The sequence below is a fragment of the Phodopus roborovskii genome, unplaced genomic scaffold, assembly GCF_943737965.1.
Source record: "Phodopus roborovskii unplaced genomic scaffold, PHOROB, whole genome shotgun sequence".
In the NCBI taxonomy this organism is placed as follows: Eukaryota; Metazoa; Chordata; class Mammalia; order Rodentia; family Cricetidae; genus Phodopus; species Phodopus roborovskii.
In genome coordinates, this window is record NW_026125444.1 from 3319421 (window position 1) to 3330563 (window position 11143).

The window sequence follows — 11143 nt, forward strand, 5'->3', positions numbered from 1 at the left end:
TATTCCTAAACCATTTAAAATGTGAAGTATTATAAAAGTGTGTAACAAGATTTCTCATATGTAGAGGACAGGAAATGAAAAGCTAGGAAAATATATGTAAAGGATTAAACATTTCCTACACCATTATCAAGTATTTTTCCTTATAGTATATATCTTTTAACCCAGTTTCTTAATTTGAGAGTGTTCAAATATGGTCCATGTAACTAAATTTGGGCATCATGAAAGAACTGAAAAAAATCTAAGAGGTTTTTAAACATGCAGTAATGAAAATCTTCCTGCAATGTTCCCTCTGATGCACCTTGCCACTTCATTGTGTTCTTGTTTCAAAATGTATAGCTTTGGAGTTCAATGTTTTCTGCACTCCCATATAAACACAGTGGTTTGTTAATGAAAAACAATGACTTTTAAAAGTAGATTTATTTATTTAGATTTTCTGTGTTTTGCCTGCATGTGTGCATATGTATGTATGTATGTATGTACGTACCTGTGTGGTGCTCATGTTGCTTCCTGTGAAACTGTAGTTTTAGATGTTTTATCAGCTGCTGTGTGGAAACTAGGAATCAAATATGGGTTTTTCAAATAAGCAGCAAGTACTTTTAACCACTGGACAATCTTTCCAGGCATGAGAACATTAGCATTTTAATATTTTCTATCATTCTTTAACATTAAAAATAAATGGATTTTGTATGTCTTTAGAGTACACCATGCTAGAATGATTGATTTTATTTTTAAATTGTTGTTTGACTTAACTTTCATTTTAAAATATCACTAAATTCAGGGGGGTTGTGTCGGTTCAATGCTGGTTTCCCAGCTATCAGTCTGGAGGGTCCATTAGCTCCCCCTTGTTCAGGTCAGCTGTCTCTGTGGGTTTCTGTAGCCTGGTCTTGTCCTCCCTGGGCAGTCTAAGGGACCTCTCACAGTGGAACCAGGATGTATCCCTGGTGCACAAAAGAATTTTGGGTGCACATTCCCCATGGAGGGATACTCCCTTAGCCTGGAGACAGGAGGGAGGGACTAGTCTCTACTCCAAATGACTTGACAAATTTTGTTGATACCTCCTGGAAGGCATCACCCTCCCTGTGGAGTGTGGGTGGGGTAATTGGATGGGAAGGAGAGAGGGAGGAAAAGAGAGGGAGAGGGGGAGGGCACTGGGATCAATATGTAAAATCAGAAAAATAATAATAATAATAATAATAAAAGGAAAACAATATCACTAAATTAATTTTGGCCTTGGAGTGGGATTATAAATTCTAACTATTTTTGAGAGGGCCATGAACATAGTACTTTCATTTTGAACTATGTATGTAATGTGGAGTCACATTGCCAGCATCAACTATAATAAAATAAAAATATTGGCCTGCTCCAAATAAGATTGAAAATTCTCTATAATATCAAAATTTCACCCATAAAAATTTATATAAAATAAATGTGTACCTACCAATAATTGTACACATTTTCTGTGATCTTTGCTAGGTAGAGAATCAGATTCAGTTTCAACAAATAAATTAATTTATTTATCACTTATTTTCATAAAATATTGGTATGTGTATTCATTTTACACATCCCTGGGTTATCTAAAATTTTCTTGGGTGAAAGCAGTTATGAGTGAATAATGTTGAAGGAGCCCTTTGCTTGGAATCATTTGACTGAGTGTAAAGAGATAGGTATAAAAACATTCATTGTAACCACACTCAAAATGGGAAAAAGATAGAAACAAACTAAATATCCTTTCACCATTAATGATAAACATCACGCTTATGAAACTCTCTTCCACACAGGTGGATTAGTTATTACATTTGATTCATGCATATCAGCTTTTGGATGCTTTTCATGTATTTAAAAAATATGGAGGGTTTCACGAATTTGTATATCATCCTTTCACAGAGGCCATGTTAATCTTCTTTGTATTGTTCCAATTTTGAAATATATGCTGCCAAAGCAAACACACTTACTGTGTTTGTAGCAGTTATGTTCACTCATGTTACTAAATATAAGCCTAGTTTTTTCCTCACTGCAATTAAATTTCCATAAATATGTAACTTGAGTTTGCTGTTCGAATTTTTTTACATATGGTATTTAAATCAATATGTATTCTATAAAATTTTAAACCACACAAGTCAGTTTTCTATTTTAGGAAATGGTGAAAACCTACTCAGTAACCATAGAGACAAATCATAAATATTTCATTTCAGGGTTTTGGTGGAAATTGGAAATTGAGTGAATTAATGGAATAAGAAAGAGGTACAGACTTAAATTAATTGCATCTTTAAGGTTTTATTTCTTTGTGTTTGCCTGTGTACCTGTGTGTGTGTGTGTGTGTGTGTGTGTGTGTGTGTGTGTGTGTGTGTATGTGTGCATGTTTGTGTGAGTTTTTGGATATACATGTATGCACAGGTATGTCTGCACATACGTGTAAATGCATGTGAAAAACAAGCAGACAACTGTTTCTGTGTCTGAAAAACCACCCTGGTTTTTGAGACATGGTCTCTGAATGGCCTGGAAATCACCAAGTAGGCTACTTTGATTGGCCTAACCTTCCCGCTGTTTCTGCTTTCCCAGCCCTGGGCTTATAAGGCAGGCCTCTGTCACACTGGTTCCTTCATTTGGGTTCTAGGGGTCAAATTCCGATATGTGTCCTGAGCAGCTAGTGATTTCCCAATGATCTCTAATCTCTTTGTGCTGTTTCTTATAACAGGCAAAAAGATTCCATCAGAAGAGGTTTGAAGAAAATAATATGTTCAATCTTGGTGATCAGATAAGGAAACAATTCTCTGCTTGTTTAGTTACAACCACAAGCCAGGCTCCTGGAACACCTCTGAGGCCCATTTGTGTATTTCCTTAAGCAAAAACTTATTCTATATTAGTTGAATAAGAATATTCATCCCAAACTCTTGAGATGTTACTTCACCTGGATATAACATATGCACCTGACTCGTCTATAAAGGGGATCCTGCTAGGTATCTTATTGTTCTGACACAGTTTAGGCAAGTTCATGATTTCATACATGCTGGTATGTGAGTTCCTAGGAACTGCTGGGAAACAGGAGTCAGGACTGCTTATTGGCCTCTTCTCAGATTACTAATGACTTTTACTAATTATTCATCTAATTTTATTTTAATGCCATTTAAGTAACTCATGCAAATCAAATACATCCTGTCTGACTATGTCATTATTAGTCATGACCAGATATTTTTTCTGTCTATAACTAAAGGCATTCAAAGTTATTATAAGTATTTGGTGAAATTTAAAAAAAAATGTTTATTTAATAGTGCCATGTTGGTTAGTATTTAACATTAGTGCTAAGAGTTAGTACATCAATGTGTCATAATATAAATAACAACAATACACACTATATACATATCTATGTGATAGACTTAAACTCTGAGTTGTACATTCATGGAAAGTTATAATTCAACTCTACTTGTCCAACACATTGTAAAAAGTTCTAATATACTCAACATAGTCTTACATAAATGCATAAAGGCATTTACTTTTTTCCATTTGTGAGACTAAAAGTAAAAGGAACTTAATTTTCATTCATTTAATAATTTCACTTAGAAGCATTAGCTATTTATCTTATGCTAAGTAAAACATCAACATTTTTGCATGCATCTGTGTACATCATAGGTGAAAAGTGAGCTAGGAAAGAAGAAAAAGCATATATTTTGAGCAATGAGATAGATGTTACTAATAAGCTAATGCATGAATAATGCAAAGACGCTATAAAAATAAATTCCATGACATTAGCAAACATAAAATAAAGAGCATAACCTGGAATAATTATGGTGGCTACAGGGGAAGAATGGAGGCAGGGTTGGATCATTTATGTCCCTCTGGATCAAGGTAATAATATTGACATTCTTTTACAAGTGCAAAAGAATGTCACCCAAGGATTTTTCCACAGGTGATAATTCTGAAATATACTGCAGAAAAAGTGCAAAATAAACAAACAGTACTAGAACTAAAGACTATACACAACAACCAGTAGGATCTTGAAAAACTGAAAACTGTGGGAACTACAATAAGGACCAATAGCCATATTCACCATCAGATAAAGTCGTAAGAGAATGAGTCAAGAAAAGAAGAGCCAAGAGAAGATATCAATAAAAAGTTTTAAAACTAGAGAGAAAAGATACTAAACATGAAAATTAATTAATTTAAAGAAAGTTATGGGAGATATATAAGATGCTAATGTAGGAAGATGCTAATGTAGGAAGATTATGGATTTGAAGCTATAGACGAAGTTTAAGTCACTCTCAGTTGTTTAGCCAGACCCTCCCTCTAACAAACTCAATGCATATATGTATGTGTATGTATGTATATTAGAGAGGCATAGCTTAATGGTAGAGTACTAGCCTATCACACACAGGACTCTAAACTTAGTACCCAGTACTGAAAATAATTCATGAGCATTAACACATGTAACAAATACACTTGAGGAAGAGTGGAGAAAACAGAACAGTCATGGGTAATAGTGCAAACCTGTAATCTTAGCATCTGGGGAGGGGGGCGTTGAGGTAGGGGGAATGTAATCTCCAGTCTAGTGTGTACTACATAGCAAACCCAGCACTAAATATAGAAGGAAAAGAAATAAATGCAATTACCTGGGAATGCTGTCACATGACTGTAGTCCTAATTTCCAAGAGGTTGATTTAAGAGGATGGTAAATATTATTAGTTTTAAGAAGTAAAACTTCTTAAGAAGTGGTGATTTAAACAGATCCTTTGCATTTGTTATCTGATATATACACAGGGTTGATATTATATGAAAAAGTGTCAGCATCATTAGGGATGAGGTTGAGAATACTTATTTATACAGAGGGCTACAATTCACATCTACAAAAGTGTGCTAAAGAAGTGGATCAAATACATTTTCAAGACAGTGCTTTCAGTATAAACTGGGAGATCTGCTTTGGAAATTTTTGCATATGTTGAAGAAAGGAATCCATCTTAACTTTTACTTGTCTACTCACATAAGCAAAGACCAAATCTATGGAAGGCTTGTTTGCAGTGTTTAAAACAGCCTTGTTACAGATGCAAGTTCAACTATCCAAATGACTGTCAACAGGAAGAGAAATCTGCTTTGGGGAACATTTCCAAGAAGTTAATAATGCTTTGTTCTTTGTGGCTGTGATTATTAATCTTATGTGTCTGTTTTGTTGTTTTCTAACACATATTTTAGATGAAATCTCTACTTACAAATATTTATATAAATTTAAAAGCAGCTACAGTTCACTAGTTGCTATTTTCAAACAAGCAGTTATCTTTTCGCTTTAAATTGAATCGAGGTTAGAGGGATGCTCATGAAATACTTGGCTTTTCAATTCAATGTCTTTTATATTTTGTTCTAATATGTTATCCTCCATGGGGCAGGAACTCTTGGAGAGCAGGGAACAAAATCTAATTAAAGAAGACTCCCTTTTAGCATCTCACACTACAACTCACCGTGACTGTTCCAAATAGTTCACAGAAAATCAAGAAAAATTCAAACCTGTCTTAACATCAAAAATAATTGCTTTAAACAGGCTCTGGAAGGGCCCTTATTAAATTTTATATTACTTCACCCACAAAATTATGGAAGGTAACATTCCTCATCTTGCCTCTTAATGGAAGATTTGGGATTCTGGCTCTGTAATTCATATGTGTTTCTCTCTCAAATTAATACTACTCATACTGACTGGACATTCTAATTTCACTCAGTTGCTATAATAAAGTATTTTGATTAAAAAGCAACTTTAAATAAAAAGAAGTTTATTTGCTTTACAATTCCAGTTACAGATCATATTTGTGGAGAAGTCAAGACAGAAACTCAAGAAGTTGGTCATATCATTTCCACATTCCAAAGCAAAGAGAAATTCATAATAACCATGCTTCCAATTTTCTTACCCAGCTAACTTTCTTCATCTTCCAACAGTTTAGGTCCTGATCCAGGAAATGATGCTCCCCGTAATGAGCTGAGTCTCGCTTCATCAATAAACTGTCACAGACATGTCCATAGGACCACTGATCCAGAGAATTCACCAACTGAAACTCTTTTCCTAGACTGATAAGTCAAGTTGGTAGCCAAACTAACCATTGTACATGGGAACTACTTTTGGCTGATCATATTAGAACAGATAATTTCTTTCCTTTACTTTGTGAGAATTATAAGCAATTGCAGATATATGCTAATATTATGTACTAAATGTTAATCTTGTGATTAACATGACAACAATGCTGAAAGGAACAGATGGAACCTCAAAGTTTGAACTCCATGTTGTGTTCTACATTAGAGTATCAGGATACATTTATTTGGACCTTCTACCCTGCCACTGACATATTTGAATGCTGCTCTGTATAGAGTTAGAAAATCAACTAAAAACACCAAGCATATCAGCATTTAATATATTCAAAGTCACGGTTGGAGAAAGAAGTCAATTTTGTCAGTTCAAATTATAGAATATAATTAAAATATTTTTTCTTCCCTGCATATCTAAACTATTAAAATCTTTAGAAATGAAAGAAATAATTTTATAGATGTAGCACTTCCATGAAAACTGTTTGATGTGATTGAACTATTAGCATAAGAAGGTGTATTACCCTTATAACATACTGATAGGGTTTGTGACTTTAAAGATATTGTTAAAGTACATGTGGTTAAATGTGTACTAAAATTACTTTGATTCAAAGAACTAGTATTGACATTAATTATTCCATAATTTTAAAAGATTCATGTTATATGCTTAACTTTATGATTGTGATTATTATAACAACTTTTAAACATTAATATTTTGTCTTTTCTTAATTTATCTAAATAATAAAATGATGTTTTTATTCTTGGTAAGATTAAGTTCATCTCTGTGGACATATGAAGAACATTTGGATTCCTGTGTTAAATAAGAGTGCAGTGTAAAAGAAGAATGGTTGCTAAATTTTTGTTTCAAATATGACTGCCCTCCAGATTTTCAAAGGCATAGTAGAGGTGATAACAAATATTCTGGAGTATGGGTCATTGTTGTCGTTAGCTGGCCAGAAACTAGATGTTTCTGAAGGCCTTGTGTGCAAGGATATAAAGCACAACCATCAACAGATTGTGTCTTAGTTATTCTTAGCAGAAGCATATGTGTTATCAAGATCTGCCAAGACATAATTTGCATAATTTTCTATGGCAAATAGGAACCATTGATTTCCTATTGTGAAACAACACAGTAAAACGATTAAGATGAGCATAAGCTGAATAAAAACTTAATTCCAAAAGTACATTAGCTGATATTTTCAAATTATGCCTGATGCTTCAAAATATAGCAGAAATTTAAAAACAAATGAACAATCTTGAATTGACTTGGGCATAGGGTATTATCTAAAGATGTAAAAATAAAATATGCCTTATTATTTTAGCTAAGAACTTGCTGTAAAATATATACATCTATGGGAATTAAACACTTTTAAAAATTTTATCTGTATATGATAGATGAGACTATTTTAAACATTTATACAATGTGTTAGTTAACATTTCAAACTTCTGGAGGAGTTTAGTTTGAATGATTAACAGACTAATGATTGTGTATATGTATAAAATATGTGATTTCAATGCATGTTTGCAGTATTTACTGATCAAATCAGATGATTAATATTTTTATTTTCTTTTTTAAAATAAACTTTTGTCACATCTATACATTATGGAATTATTAAATAAATTAATTAACTTCAACTAGTTGTCTTCTTTTTTGCCTGTGTGGTAGGAATATTAAAAAGAACTACTCTCTGAATTTTCAGTAAAGGATTATATACAATTAAATATAGAAAAATATAAGAACTTCAGAAATTACAATGTGTTAATACTAATTTTTAGTTTAATTTGATTAATTTGTTGTTTAAGGCTTTTCAGATACTTGAAATTTGAAGGTAAATGGATGGAAGTAGAAGAAACCATCCTGAGTGAGGTAACCCAGTCAAAAAGCAAAAGATGATATATACTCACTCATATATGGTTTTTAGACATAGAGCAAAGGATTACCAGCCTACAAACCACACTGCCAGAACCTTAGAGAGACATACATTGTCCCCTGGTGAAGGAGAAAGGGACAAGATCTCCCAAGTAAATTGGGAGCATGTGGGAAGGGAGAGGGAGTTAGGAGGAAGAGGAGGGTAGAGGCAAGAATGAGGGAGCAGGAAGACTGAGTAGGGAAATAATAGAGGAGAGCAAGAAAAGAAGTACCATAATAGAGGGAGCCATTATAGGTATAAAGAGAAATATGGCACTAGGGAAATGTCCGGTGATCTACAAGGATGACCCCAACTAACAGTCTAAGCAATAGTGCAGGCTACTTCAAATTCTCTTCCTCAATAATGAAATTGATGACTTTCTTATATGCCATTTTAGAGACTTCATCCAGTAGCTGATGGAAGCAGAAACAGACACCAACAGCAAAACACTAAGCCAAACTCTTGGGATCCAGTTGCAGACAGGGAAGAGTGATGAGCAAAGGGGTCAAGACCAGGCTAGAGAAACCCATAGAAACTGCTGACCTGAACAAACGGAGCTCAGGGGTTCCACCTGATAGCTGGGAAATCAGCAAAGGACGCACCCAGATTCCATGAATGTGGTGTTAGTTGGGAGGACTGGGCAGTCTAGGGGACTCTAGTAATGGATCAGTATTTACCCTAGTATACAAATGGACTTTGGGAGCCCATTCCACAAAGAGGGATACTCCCTCAGCCTAGACACTTAGGAGAGGGCTTGGGCCCCACTCCAAGTGATATGACAGACTTTGAAGACTCCCCATAGAAGGCTTCCTTCCTGGGGTGATATGACAGACTTTGAAGACTCCCCATAGAAGGCTTCCTTCCTGGGGAGCAGAAAGGGAATGGGATGGGGGCTGGTGGAAGAAACAGGGGAGGATGGGAGGGTGCAGGAACTGGGATTTATATGTAAAACTAGCTTGTTTCAAATTTGAATAAAAGAAATTATATAAAAAAGAAATTTTCTTCTTTAGTATTTCCTGTTCAGTTGAACTGTAATGAATAAACTTAATACTATCAAATCGAAGCCCAAAATAAAAATCTAAATGTAACTTTTCTAGCTCTGTTTTTTTTTTTTATTATAGGGCAACAAAGGATAAAATACTACAATTATTTAGATATATTTTACTTCATTATACTAGTAACAAAATAAAATTAACATTACTAAATTAGACTACCTATAGTGTTTTTATACAATTCCAGAGTATTCATGAATTCTCCATTTAATTCCTTTCAACACAGATTCATTGGCTGTAACTAAATTGCTAGGGATTTAAATAGATATGTAAAAAGTTCCTACATTTACCATGTCTTCTTGAGAAACATGGTGTTAGGCACCATGAAGTCCCACAAAGTACATCTGCTATGGAGTGGCCATCTTGTCAAAGATACCAGAGGTAAGGCAGTGTTGAACTCTGTCCTGACCTGTTGCACTGACCACGCCCATTGGGGGTGGGGACAGGTGTGGACATGACCTGGGGGAACTAAGTCTGAGGGAGGAGACCCGGGTGCTCTCTTTTGCTTGCTGGACAGAGACAGAGAGGATCTGGAGACATCCTTGGGACAGGAACCTGCTGCCGTTCATCTGTCTCTGCTATAAGTTATTTCTCTCTGAATAAACATCTATTCAGCCTATCTGTTTTTCCGGATACTTATTATTCCATGATATTGAAAAGTTTGGTTGGAGATCTTTAATTCTAGCATGCCTACATCAAAATGAGAGGTAGAAACAAAATAACCCTTGAGTAGCTAGTCTAATAAAGACAGTAGCAAATAGTGAGAGACACCTTTTCAAACAACATAGAATGCAAGGATAGATATCTGAGCTTGTCCTATGATTTCTACACATGTACTTTTCACTTCACCTGTGTCACATGCAGGTCCACATGTACATTGACACACCAACACACATACATACACACATACACACACACGCACACACACTCACTCACAGTACACACCAAAGAAAGTTATATAACCAAGACCAAATACACAATAGGTCCACTCAAATAAGTCCAAGATAAAGTTTAATAAATGAAAAATGAATGGATAAGGGGACCAACTCTTCCTGGACATGTGTTGAGGAGTCTTAAAGCCTTAACTGGTAATGGTGTTGTTGGTGTGGGTGAAATACTTCTTCACTTTCTGATGTTCCTTTTCCTATAACGAAACAAAGATGTTGCCAATGAATAACTTGATTCCCCGATTAGCAGCTGTGTTAATCTCCCTTGTTTCCAAATCAAAGAGCTCATCAGTCTTAACAACCGAGAACTTCACTTATGCCAGAAACAGTTACATTAAACCCTCCACAGATACCTTAAGACAACTTTGTGCAGATTGGAGCTGATTTCTCCTGAAGGTACAGCCTCAGCTTCAGCTGTTACAATGGTCTGTACCAGGCTTTTTGCTACCCAAGTGTCAATGAACTTGAAATAACCTGCCAGGCAACTTATTAGTCTATCTAATAAGACTTCCCAGTCTCACTCAAAGGGTTTCTTGGGATACATTCCCCTGTGCTGATTCCCCTGGTGTGAGAACATTGGGTTCAGTAAAAGGATTCTGTTAGCAGTGTTTTCTTTCCTATTTCTTGAAGTGCCAGGAAAGATAGTAATATAAGAAAGAAGCTGCAAAAATTGGACTGGACTGTGGCTTCCTGCAGCAGACAAAGCAGACAGTAGCAGCAACGAAAGAGAAATTGTAGTCCACTGTTGACACTGCACTGACATGGTGACTCATTGCTGCTATTGTTGGCATTGGCCCTGTGCATCCAGTGCTTATTTCATGAGTATGTGGGCTCCCCCAGCTTCTGAGCAGCCATCAGGGAGGTCAGGCAAGCAGCAAAGCAAGCACGTGTCAGTAGTGACAACAATCACCAGGTTGTGGAAGGAACCAAGCAGATATGCCTGACAGCTAAATACATTGCTCAAGACTTTCATAGAAGCTGGGGAGGTGAAGGAGTGGGGATCAGATCTCTGACACTAAGAAGGAGGCAGATCTTGCCTTCTCTGTTCCCAGATTTTAGGCTTCACTTCTAGAATCCTCACTTTGGTTCTCTTATTTCAGGGCTGAGTTTCTATTCTCTGTTCATTTAATGTTCCTATTTTCTAATATCATTCAATACATTTGTAACAGAAATTTTAAAT

At 35.4% G+C, this 11143-nt stretch overlaps 1 non-coding gene across 1 annotated transcript; it reads right to left on the bottom strand.

The window, feature by feature from the left end:
• Window positions 1–1839: 1839 nt before the first annotated feature.
• Window positions 1840–1942, bottom strand: LOC127215475 (U6 spliceosomal RNA). The gene has a single exon (XR_007833952.1). It is a non-coding gene; the product is annotated as a U6 spliceosomal RNA (small nuclear RNA).
• Window positions 1943–11143: the final 9201 nt, after the last annotated feature.